The 11,800-nt window shown below is 40.3% G+C and overlaps 1 pseudogene; it reads left to right on the forward strand.

The window, feature by feature from the left end:
- The first annotated feature begins 10,002 nt into the window (after positions 1-10,002).
- LOC118834430 lies at positions 10,003-10,874 on the forward strand (annotated as a pseudogene).
- Positions 10,875-11,800: the final 926 nt, after the last annotated feature.

Genomic DNA, 11,800 nt, shown 5'->3' on the forward strand with positions numbered 1-11,800 from the left:
AGATCAAAGGACCTGTGCTGGCAGCCCTTCTGTGTGCTCTTCTTGTTGGTCTTGTGTTGGTCTTTCACCTCTGTAGTAGCTGCTAGCAACTCTTTTTCTCTCTTCTCTCCTCTCCTCTCCTCTCCTCCATCTCTATCTCTCAATTTCTCTCTCTCTTTCTCTATCCCTGTCCTTTGTCTCCCTGTTGAGATATGCTCCTGAAGGGTCCTACAGAAATAAGGTAGCCTAGAGGGATCCTGGAAGAGAAATATAGATGCCCACAATTTCCCCAAACAAAACAATCCCACCAAAGGGAAAGCCTGATGCCTCTTGGCATCCCTGGATTTCTTCAAGTCTCAGCTGAAGTCCCACTTTCTGTAAGAACTTTCCCATTACCCAGGGCCTATGTGAACATTATTATGAAACACTTTTCACACAAATAAAGTCAGATCTAAATAAATGGAGAAACATCAGCTGCTCGTGCTTAGGCCAAGCTAATATAATAAAAGTGACAATTTTACCTAAATTAATTTACTTATTCAGTGCCATACCAATTGAACTGCCAAAAATTTATTTTATAGAGCTGGATAAAATAATAACAAAATTCATCTGGAAGAACAAGAGGTCCAGAATATCTAGGGAACCAATGAAAAGAAATGCTAGGGAAGGTGGCCTAGCCATATCAGATATTAAACTGTACTATAAAGCAGCACTCATCAAAACTACCTGATACTGGCTAAGAAACAGAGTGGTGGACCAGTGGAATAGGTTAGGTACACAAGATACAGTAGGCAACAACTATAGCAATCTACTCTTTGATAAACCCAAAGAATCCAGTTTCTGGGCTAAGAATTCACTATTTCACAAAAAGTGCTGGGAAAAATTGGAAAATGGTAGGGCAGAAACTGGGCATAGACCAATATCTTACACTGTATACCAAAATAAAGTCAAAATGGGTTCATGACTTAGGAATAAAGGCTGATACTATAAGCAATTTGGGAGAGCAAGAAATAGTTTACCTCTTAGATTTATGGGGAAGGAAAGAATTCATGACACAACAAGAGATAGAGAGCATTACAAAATGCAAAATGGATAATTTTGATTATGTTAAATTGAAAAGTTTTTGTGTAAACAAAGCCAATGTAACAAAGATTAGGAGGGAAGCAGAAAATTGGGAGAAAATCTTTACAACTAGTGTCTCAGATAAAGGCCTCATCTCTAAAATATACAGGGAAATGAGCCAAATTTGTAGGAATACAAGTCATTCCCCAATTGAGAAATGATCAAAGGATATGAACAGGCAGTTTTCAGAGGAAGAAATCAAAGATATCTATAGGCATATGAAAAAATGCTCTAAATCACTACTGATTAGAGAAATGCAAATCAAAACAACTCTTAGGTACCACATCTCTCCTGTCAGATTAACTAACATGACAGAACAGGAAAATGATGAATGCTGGAGAGGATGTAGGAAAATTGGAACATTGTTACATTGTTACGTTGCTGGTAGAGTTGTGAACTGATCCAGCCATTCTAGAGAGCAATTTGGGACTATGCCCAAAGGTCTATAAAAATGTGCATATCCTTTGACTGAACAATACCACTTCTAGGGCTATATCCCAAAGAGATCACACAAGTGGGAAAGGGACCCATATGTACAAAAATATTTATAGCTGCTCTTTTTGTGGCAGCAAAGAATAGGAAATCAAAGGGATGCCCATCAATTGGGGAATGGCTGAACAAGTTGTGGTATATGAATGTAATGGAATACTATTGTGCTATAAGAAATGGGGGTGATACAGACTTCATAATAACCTGGAAAAACCTACACAATATAATGCTGAGTGAGCGGAACAGAACCAGGAGAACACTGTGCACAACCACAGATATATGGATTCTGGGATGACTAACCTTGATAGACTTGACTCTTCTCAGCAATATTAGGTTCAAAGACAACTCCAAAGGACTCGTGATGGAGAGAGCTATCTATATCCAGAGAAAGAACTATGGAGTCTGAATGCAGACTGAGGCAAACTATTTGCTCTCTTTTTTTTCTTTTTTTTTTTTCCTCTTTTGTTTCTTCTTTCTCATGATTCATTTCATTGGTCATAATTCTTCTTTACAACTTGACTATTGTGGAAATAAGTTTAATGCGAAGGTTTATATAGAATCTATATCAGACTGCCTTCCCTTCCCTCTCTCTCCCATGTGACCCTCAAAGTGACCTAAGGACAATCTCCTCCCTCTCTCTCTTGAAGATATAGTTGCTCAATTCTGTAAGGTTAACCCAGGCTTTATTTAAGATGTCCTTTTTCTGGCATAATTCCAGAATATGTTATTAAAGATGAATGGTGATCTTGAGAGTAAAGATGACTTCATCAAGAACTGACTATGCCATTCTAAATTAATGTTTTGCGAGATTGGTAGATAAAAATAATTCTGCAGACAGAGTTTAACTAGATTTTTAGTCAAACAAAGCTTCTCAGGATATCCTTGTAGCCAAGATGGGTAGAAATCTCATGGGAGCTACATGTGCTTGTCCTCACACTTTTCATCCATTTGGCCCAAGAGGAGGATTCATACATGGATATCCTCAGCCCAACTGATCATAACACCTGGGGCACTGGTGAAGGATCCCAGAGCTAGAAGCCACATGGGCTCATCCAATATGGCCTGAGAAGGGAATCCAAAGATTATATTATTCATGCCTCCTCATTACAGGAAAGGAAATTTCCCAGGTAGCATGATCCAGGACTTAGCCTTTTAGAAGGGAAGGGAGATTTCTTGGGATTTGCTTTGAGAGTAAACTCAAATTCAAGTTCAAAGATCTGATCTTTTAGAGAGACAAAGGGAATTCATGAACAAAAGTGTTCTTGAAGATAGCTGAAGATCATCTACCTCATCCTCATAGCTGGAGGAACAACAGGGCTGAAAGTCACAATATGGGAGAACAGAAACTCAACTCCAGGTATGGATATTTAAGTAGCAGGTACCATCCAACAGGGGCTGGGTAGCCTGCATGTATAGATTGGAATAGATGGGGAATGCCTTACCCCACATCTCAAGGAAACAAGAGTTCTACTTTTGCGAAAAGTAGTAGGACATCCATGACTGAGCAATCACTCCTTTCCTCTCCTACCTTCAGAAGTGGGATTGGACTAGGGTTGTATTGATCTGTTTCTAATAAATCAGCTAACTTGAAAGCCTTGAAAACCAAGGCTTGTTCAGATGACCTCTATTTCCTTGTTGAAGATCTCTTGTGTTTCTGCCTGAGCTAGAGGAATGGTTACTTTAACAGGCTTCTCTCCATCAAGAAATGTACTGATGGTGAATATCTCCATTGCTTCCTTCATTTGAAACTCCCAAACATATGTCAGTAGGTAGGCATGCGTCACCTTCAGATCTTCCCATTCTTCTTACATATCACGACTACTAATGGTACATAAGGGTTGCTGGATTCTGTGATGATGCTAAGATGTCTTTGGAATGGTTTCTGAGATTTTCCATCATAAAGACATCTTCCCAGATCTTTCTCAAAATGACCATATGTGAGGGAGCTGCATTTTGTAGGTTATACCACAGACACATCCCACATCCTGTTCATTCAGTTAGTATAAACAAACCCTTCTGCTGATTTTCTGCCTCAACTAATTTTTCCATGCTTCTGACTGAAAGGACTCACCAATGTCAAATATATGAGGATTCAGCCCAGAGGTTAAAAAATCAGGAGATCCTGTAAATGATCATTGGCACCTCTTATCTCTGTCCTCTTGTGAGACTCTGCACAGTCTGCATGGACAGTCAAAAGTGTGCACATTGAGCTCTAGCTTGTTGCTTGCAGTATTCTGATAGAATTTTGAAAAGGATGAGTTAGTTCCAATTGAGTGAGTATTTGAAGGTCTAAACCTAGCAAAATTACAGTGTCTACTTTCTTGCTGAAACCAAAATCATCCTTAGGGAATCTCAACTTCACCTTGATGTGTCCAAGAGATGGATAGTCTTTATGATTCAATCCACCAACTCCAATCCCTATCCATAGACTTTAAAGGCATTTTTCTCAAATATTTGTCACAGAAAGATGGGAAAATGATGGTAACAGATCCACTGTCCAGGGCAGCATTAAAATCCACATTCTCCATCCATCTTTACTATCACCAGAAGTCTTTTGAGTCCAGGTGGAATAAACCAATAAAGAATTGATAGGGTAACTGTGACTGCCCTTGGAGTCCAAGGTAATCTCCTTCCCTGGGACCACCTCAGTTTCCCAAAGCTAGAAAAGAAGACATCAGCTTTTGTACAACCAACTGCACTTCTTACTCTAACATATCCAAACATATCCAAAATAAATACGGCTCTCTATCCATAACTAGAGAGTAGGTGTATGGGTGTGGAGGATCTGTTAGCTGATGGAAGTACTCTTGTATTAAGTCTTCATGGCCTGCATTCTCTAGGGTCTCCAGATCTCCAAAAAGAATAGGTCTATCCACTGTTCCCTCTTTACCAAATTATCTTTGAGTCTGTGCCAGCAGTTCTATCCTGGGGGTGTGGTTCCCTTGCTTTGCCTCCGTGGCCCACACTTGAGAGAAGGTTCTCCAAACAACTGAAGCTGAATTCCTTGTAGTAGATTGACTCCCCAGGAGCGGGGAACTTGTGACCTCAAGGCCACTAGTGCCCTTCTAAGTCCATAAATGTGGCCCTTTGACTGAATACAAGCTTCACAGAATAAATCGAGCTGCACTTGAGGACCAAGAGGGCCATACGTGTCCTCAAGGCCACAGGTGCCCCACCCCTGCCCTAGTTCTAGAGTATCTGTCTCACTCCAGGCATTATTAGTAATGTTTTCTATCTGCAGAGAGGTGACTGGATGAATAAGACAAATGTAACTAGCCTTCTCCTAATCTTTGTAGTCAGATTTTTACTTAAATCATGAGCTAGTCTGGCTATCACCCTGTGACATCACTGGTCCTCTTTGAAAATGAAGGCCAAACCACAACATCAACAGCAGCTTTCTCAGGACCCATTGCACCCATCAGCATCAGTCCCAGCAGATGCTACTTTACCCTGCATAGTGACTCAGCTGGCCTTGTCACCCTCATGTCACAGTATTAGACACAAAATCAGCATAATATTCTTATATTGACCCGTCTTCTTCAAACATTCAGCCAGTTTGCCTGCATTGGCCCCAGCTGATGTCCAGGGGTGCACCAAGGAGGTTATTTACTACCACCCGAGGCTTTCTTTCTTAAGCTCTCAGTCTGTTTTGTCACTTTCTCTGCCTCGGGCACCTTCCATTGTTTTAGGCTCCCTGTTGCCTGTCCAACTGAAGGCTCTCAGTGCTGTTATCCTGGGGAATGATAATTCTTGTGTACAGAAAATGCTAGCCTTGGGTTGTTGTGGCATCAGATCACCACGTAGAACATGGCCTCCATCTTAAACACAGGCCAAGTGATATTTTCAGACTTACTTGTGACATCTAGTTTCTGTGAGAAAACCTTTTTTTTTTTGTTCTCACTTTTTGTGTGAGTAGCTCCTTCTCAGATTGTAGACCAAACCTTTTGTCTCAAAAGTCTGAGTGTAACTTGAAGCTTTAACAGCTTAATCTGTATCATGGTTGTTCAGTCATTTTTCAGTCATGTCTGACTCTTCATGACACCATTTAGGGTTTTCTTGGCAGAGAAATTGGAGAGGTTTGCCATTTCCTTCCCCATCTCATTTTATAGATGAGGAAAATGAGGCAAACAGGGTTAAGTGCCTTGCCTAGGGTCACACAACTAGTAAGTATCTGAGGCCAGATTTGAACCCATGAAGAGGAGTCTTCCTCACTCTAGGTCCAGTGTTCTTTCCACTGCACCACCTAACTGACAAAAAATAAGATATATAATTTCCAGGTATTGCATCTCAGAGAGGCATCCATGGTCAAATGTCTCAAGTAGCCTCATAATAACCTCCTTTGTTGTCTCTCCTGCCTTTACATTAATGACTTTAACTATACAGTCTTCACATTCCTGATCAATATTCTTAAAACGACTGCTGTTCTCTGACACTCACCCTAATCTTGTTTCTACCTTCATAACAGTTCTTGTGTGTATATCCCCTCCTCCCCACTCATATAGCCACAACCCTAGTTCAGGCCTCCTCATCTCTCCTTGGATCTATTGCAACAATCTTTTAACTTGTCTTCCTCCCTCATCTCTCTCTACTTCAATCCGCCCTCCTCCCACGCACTGCCTAAGTGAGTTTTTTTTTTTTCTAAAGCATCTTCCTGCTCAAGGAGCTCTAGTGGCTTCCCATCACCTCAAGGATCATTGCATTTAATACTCCTCATAAACTGGGTCCTTCCTCCCTTTCCATGTGTTCTTGACTCCCTTCTGTGTACTCTATGATCCAACTACATTGGCCGTTCTTGCAGTTGCTTATCTCCCAGGCTTGAAATGCTCTGCTCCATCACATCCAATATTTATTTTCCCTGTCTTCCTTCGACACTCCGTTCAGACTCCACTTTGTACATTCGGGAGGGCTTCTAGATGCTAGTGGCTTCCCCTTTCAGATCCATGCATCAACTTTGTCTATATCTTCCTAGTTGTTTACAGTTATCTTACTCATTTGAATGTATCTACCTTGACAACAGGGGCTTTCTTGGTATCCTTAGTACTTAACAGCTCCTGGCACATAGGAAGCACATAATAAGTACCTGTTGACTGACTCTCCCAAATATTAGGAGATTTCTAGGCTTTTTTCATACCGAACACACCACAGCAAAATTAAACTGTTTCAACTCCCATCTTTTTAAAGAGATTGCCCCACATGTGACATCACTACTGAAATATTAATGCAAGCAATAAATTCATTATAACAGAAAACAAGGCTTTATGCAATTAATACAAGGTACGTAGCAAAACTTCATATATTACATAATGATGCATATATATGGTATTCAAAATTTTCTTATAAACACATAGCACGTTAATTGCTAGCACCAGTGAGGGTATGAAGAGCTAGTCTGGATAAGCTCTTTTACATCTCCAGAAAACAAAGGAAAAAGCTTTCAAAAAATATAATATTGAGAATAAACAGGGAATACCTGGAATAATCTCTGGGAAAGAATTCCAGAAGTTAGTGCACCAAAATTATTTCTGTGCCCTCAAAACTACTAAAATTAGAAAAAGCTAAAAGGAAAATTGAGAGACAACTGCAAACAATCAAACACATAATCATAAACAGCGCCCAACAAAGAAAGAGCTTCCACATAAAAAAAATTTATCACTTTAAAAAAAAATGCTTGTCAGTTCTCCAGAAATCACCATCAAAAAGCAAACTGATAGCAGCTCCTTTTGTGGTGGCCAAGAATTAGAAATTAAGGGGATGCCCATCAATTGGGGAATAGCTGAACAAGTTGTGGTATATGAATGTAATGGAATACTATGGTGCTATAAGAAATGATGAGCAGGCAGATTTCAGAAAAACCTAGAAAGACTTATGTGAACTGATGCTGAGTGAAGTGAGCAGAACCAGGAGAATATTGTACAAAGTAACAGCCACATTGTGCAATGACAACCTTTGATAGACTTAGCTCTTCCAAGGATCTGCAAGGATCTAAGACAACCCCCAAAGGCTCATGATTAAAAACACTATCCACACCCAGAGGAAGAACTATGGAGTCTGAATGCCGATTGAAGCATACTATTTGCTCTCTCTTTTTTTTGTTTTGTTTCTTCTTTCTTCTTCTTTCTCATGATTCCTCCCATTGGTTCTAATTCTTCTTTACAACATGAGTAATGTGAAAATAATAGGAATAATATAATAATAGGAATGTATATGTAGAGTCTATATCAGATTCCATGTCATCTTGGGATGGGGGAAAGGGAGGGAAGAGGAGAAAATATAAAATGCAAAATCTCATGGAAGTAAATGTTGAAAACTAAAAATAAAGAAAATAATTTTAAAAACAGCAAATTGAATCCTTCTGTCATTCTAGTTGCCTGCCCTCCGCAAAGTTGTGGCCCTATAGCTGCAACTTTTGTGACCCACAGGCAAGGTGCTCTGCCCTATTGCCTTCCAGGCCCTGCCCTCTCCTTTGTTTCCAGCCTTTTCCAGAGACATTCCAGAGCTATTTCTGTCATGTCAGGTGTATGTATGTCAGGAAGAGATCCCTATAACTTCAGGGGACAAGTTAAGGAACTCCTGACTGATCAGATCAAAAAGAAAGAATCCAGAAACACAAATACCTCCCCAAATATCTCCAGATTGGGAATTGGATAGACCTAAGACAGAAGCCAAGTTATTCTGGAAATTTGATGATGGTATCATGGTCCCATTTAATATTAACAACAGTATCTTATGGGCATTCTATGAACCATCAGAGGGTCAGAAAACTTCAGAGTAGGAACTTAAACTTATAACTCCTGACTTCAATTGTGGAGATTATAAAAAAAAATCCACCAAGAAGGAAGAGGAGGAAGAGATGTCAGGGAAGTAAGCTTTCTGTCCAAGAGTGAGTCTGATTGAAAGGACACAAACTATATGGTTAATACAGATTTCTTAGAATGGACCTTTTATGACCACTATTGACTGACTAAGGGGTGGGTGACAGATAGATAGATAGATAGATAGATAGATAGATTTAAAGCCAGCAATCCATGGTAATTTACATTGAAATTGTTGCTGGACCAGTCCATCTTCCACTCAACTATCAAAGTTAACTTACTTTTAAAGCATAGATATCACCATGTCCTTGAGTCCTTGCCCAATGTCACCATGTCACCTTCTCTACTCAATAAATTCCAGTGGTTACCTGTCACTGCAGGATCAAATATAAAATCCTCTGTGCAGCATTTAAAGTTCTTTGCGATCTTACCCCTTCTTATCTTTCCAGTCTTCTTGTACCGTACTGCCCCTACCTCCCCCCTCCCCCATATACCCTGATTCTCCCACAGGTTGGGCTCAAATAGTCTATTTGAACATTTGAGATGGAGATGTCTCTAGACTTGTGCATCTCGTGTTTCCTTTCTGCTAGTGTGATTCTGCTTTGCTTATGGAACACAGCACCTTCTTTGATGTGGGCACACCATGCTGGGTGGTCCTGGGCCAGCATCCTCCATGTCTCACAATCAACATCTGCCATTTTTGGCACGTTGATGATGAAGCTTTCCAGGTCTTCATAGAATTTTTCTTTGATGATGAGCAGATGGACTTCAGAAAAAACCTGGAAAGACTTGCCTGAACTGATGCAAAGTGAAGTGAGCAGAACCAGGAGAGCTTTGTACATGGTAGAAACAACATTGTGTGATGACTAAATTTGATAGACCTAACTCTGTTTAGCAATGCAAGGATCTAAGGCAACTCTAAATATTCATGATGGAAAATGCTGTCCACATCCAGAAAAAGAACTATGGAGTCTGAATGCAAATTGAAGCATACTGTTTGCTCTCTTTCTTTTTTTCTTCTTTCTTGTAGTTCCTCCCATTGGTCCTAATTCTTCTGTACAATATGGCTAATGTGAAAATATCTTTAATATGAATGTATATTTAGGGCCTTTGGAACTCAAAATCTTATGAAGTGAGTATTAAAAACTAAAAATAAATAAATAAAATTTTTTTGAAAATGAATTTTTCTTTGACCTCATCAGAATTCATCATGGTAGGACTGATGATGGTGGCCTGCTGCTTTCCTGCAAGTGGCAGTTGCATTGCTAGAAGCCTATCATTCACTCCTTTGGGGAGGCATATGAGCTCACTGACTAGATTAGATCTGATTGCAAAATCTATGCAGCTTTTTTTAAGGACCACACTGCTTACCTCCTGGTGTGAGGATGGGGCTAGAAAAGGTTCCCTAAAAATTATCTACTTCACCCAACTCTGGCCTGCTTACCTCAGTAGATAGAGATTCCAGCTTGAGGTCAAAATACAAAAAAATAGGGTCTGAGCTGTAGTAAGGGTCTGTGCAAACAGCAAGGAGTTCCCCAGCTTTGAGCCCTCTATCACTGGCTCTCTTTCAGCAATGCCAACACCTTCCTCGTTTGTAACCATGACAGAACAGGCCATCTCCTTGGCCAAGGATGTCCTGGCTAGTGGCATCACCCGCTGCTATCTCCAAGACGGTGTCAAGAGATTTAAGTTACTATTCCAGGTGCAGCTTCAAGTAAAGAAATTGCTGCAGATAAGCAATAGGAAGGCATAGCAGATTGTATAGTCCGAATTCCAAAAGAACAAGGGGTGCTTTCCTTCTGGTGAGGTAACTTAGCAAATGTCATCAGATATTTCCCCACCCAGGCCCTTATCTTTGCCTTTAAGGGTAAGTGTAAGCAGGTATTTTTGGGAGGAGTGGACAAGCACACACAGTTTTGGAGGTATTTTGCTGGCAATCTTGCCTCCACTGGTGCAGCTGGAACCACTTGTCTCTGCTTTTTCTACCCCTTGGATTTTGCAATAACCTGCTTGGCAGCTGATGTTGGGAAATCTGGCACTGAGAGAGAAGGCCTGGGAAACTGCCTTGTGAAAATCACCAAGTCTGATGGAATTCGTGGCTTGTATCAAGGTTTCAATGTCTCAGTGCAGGATGTCATTATCCACAGAGCAGCTTACTTGGAATCTATGGTACAGCAAAGGCATGCTCCCAGATCCCAAGAAAACTCATTGTGATAAGCTGGATGACTGCGCAATCAGTGACCACCGTAGCAGGTGTGGTCTCCTATCTTTGATACAGTAAGGGGGCGAAATATGATGCATTCTGGGTGCAAAGGAGCTGATATGCACACTGGGACAATTGACCGCTAGAAGAAGATTGCTAAAGATGAGGGTGGCAAAGCTTTCTTCAAGGGTGCCTGGTCCAATGTTCTTAGAGACATGAGTGGAGCTGTCCTGCTTGTTTTATATGATAAATGAAAGAAAGTAATCTAAGTGCATCCTAATTTAAAAAAAAAAGAACCCATGAATATACATCATGTAGAATACTTAACCATACTTAGCATTTTGGACCATGGACCTTCAACAAATTATCCAGGCCAGAACATGTTTGTAGGGGAGCCAGGAAAACCCTTAGAAAAGGGGACTCATGTATTGTGATCCATTATTCACACAGTGGAACTGACGAAGATTCAGTATATTGATTCCACTGGTTTTGGGGAAAATAACAGTTACCGTGGGTCCAAGGAGGCAGATCAACCAGATCAATCAGATGAGACCATCTAGTTTAAATGCTCTTTTGTAGGACCATATATTTGTGTTTAAGTATTTATTTTAAAAAATCATGTGTCCCATTTGTTCTTAAGCACTATATATATTATTTTGCACAGCTGACTATTTGGCAGTTATGATGATCTGTGTTGGGCATTCTGCTGTAAAACAATAAATACACAGAAGACTCTAAAAACACAAAAAAATACACAAAAGTTTTTGTGAAGATGATTCCACTCACCCTTAGTACATGGAATGTATATACACTCATGGACAACACAAAATCCAGTAGACCTGAAGGACAAACAGTTATTGCAAGAGAACTCAGCAGGTATCACATCCAAATAGCAGCCCTGAGTGAAACAAGGCTGGCAAATGAAGGCCAGCTTACTGAAGTTGGTCAGACCTGGATACATGTTTTTCTGCCATAGGCTGTGATGAAGAGCACTGTGAAGCACGTAGTAGGTGCTTAATAAATGCTTATCCCCTTCCAGTTCTGAATACAATACTCTTGTGAACTTGTCTTTTCTAAACCTTAACATTAATGTCCTTATCTTTGTTGATAACACCACTATCTTTCCACCAACCCAGACCTAGAACCTTAAAGGCACCTTTGGCTCTTTCCTCTTCTTGATCTTTCTCACCCAATT

The sequence above is a fragment of the Trichosurus vulpecula genome, chromosome 1 (genome assembly GCF_011100635.1).
Source record: "Trichosurus vulpecula isolate mTriVul1 chromosome 1, mTriVul1.pri, whole genome shotgun sequence".
NCBI classification, from domain to species: domain Eukaryota; kingdom Metazoa; phylum Chordata; class Mammalia; order Diprotodontia; family Phalangeridae; genus Trichosurus; species Trichosurus vulpecula.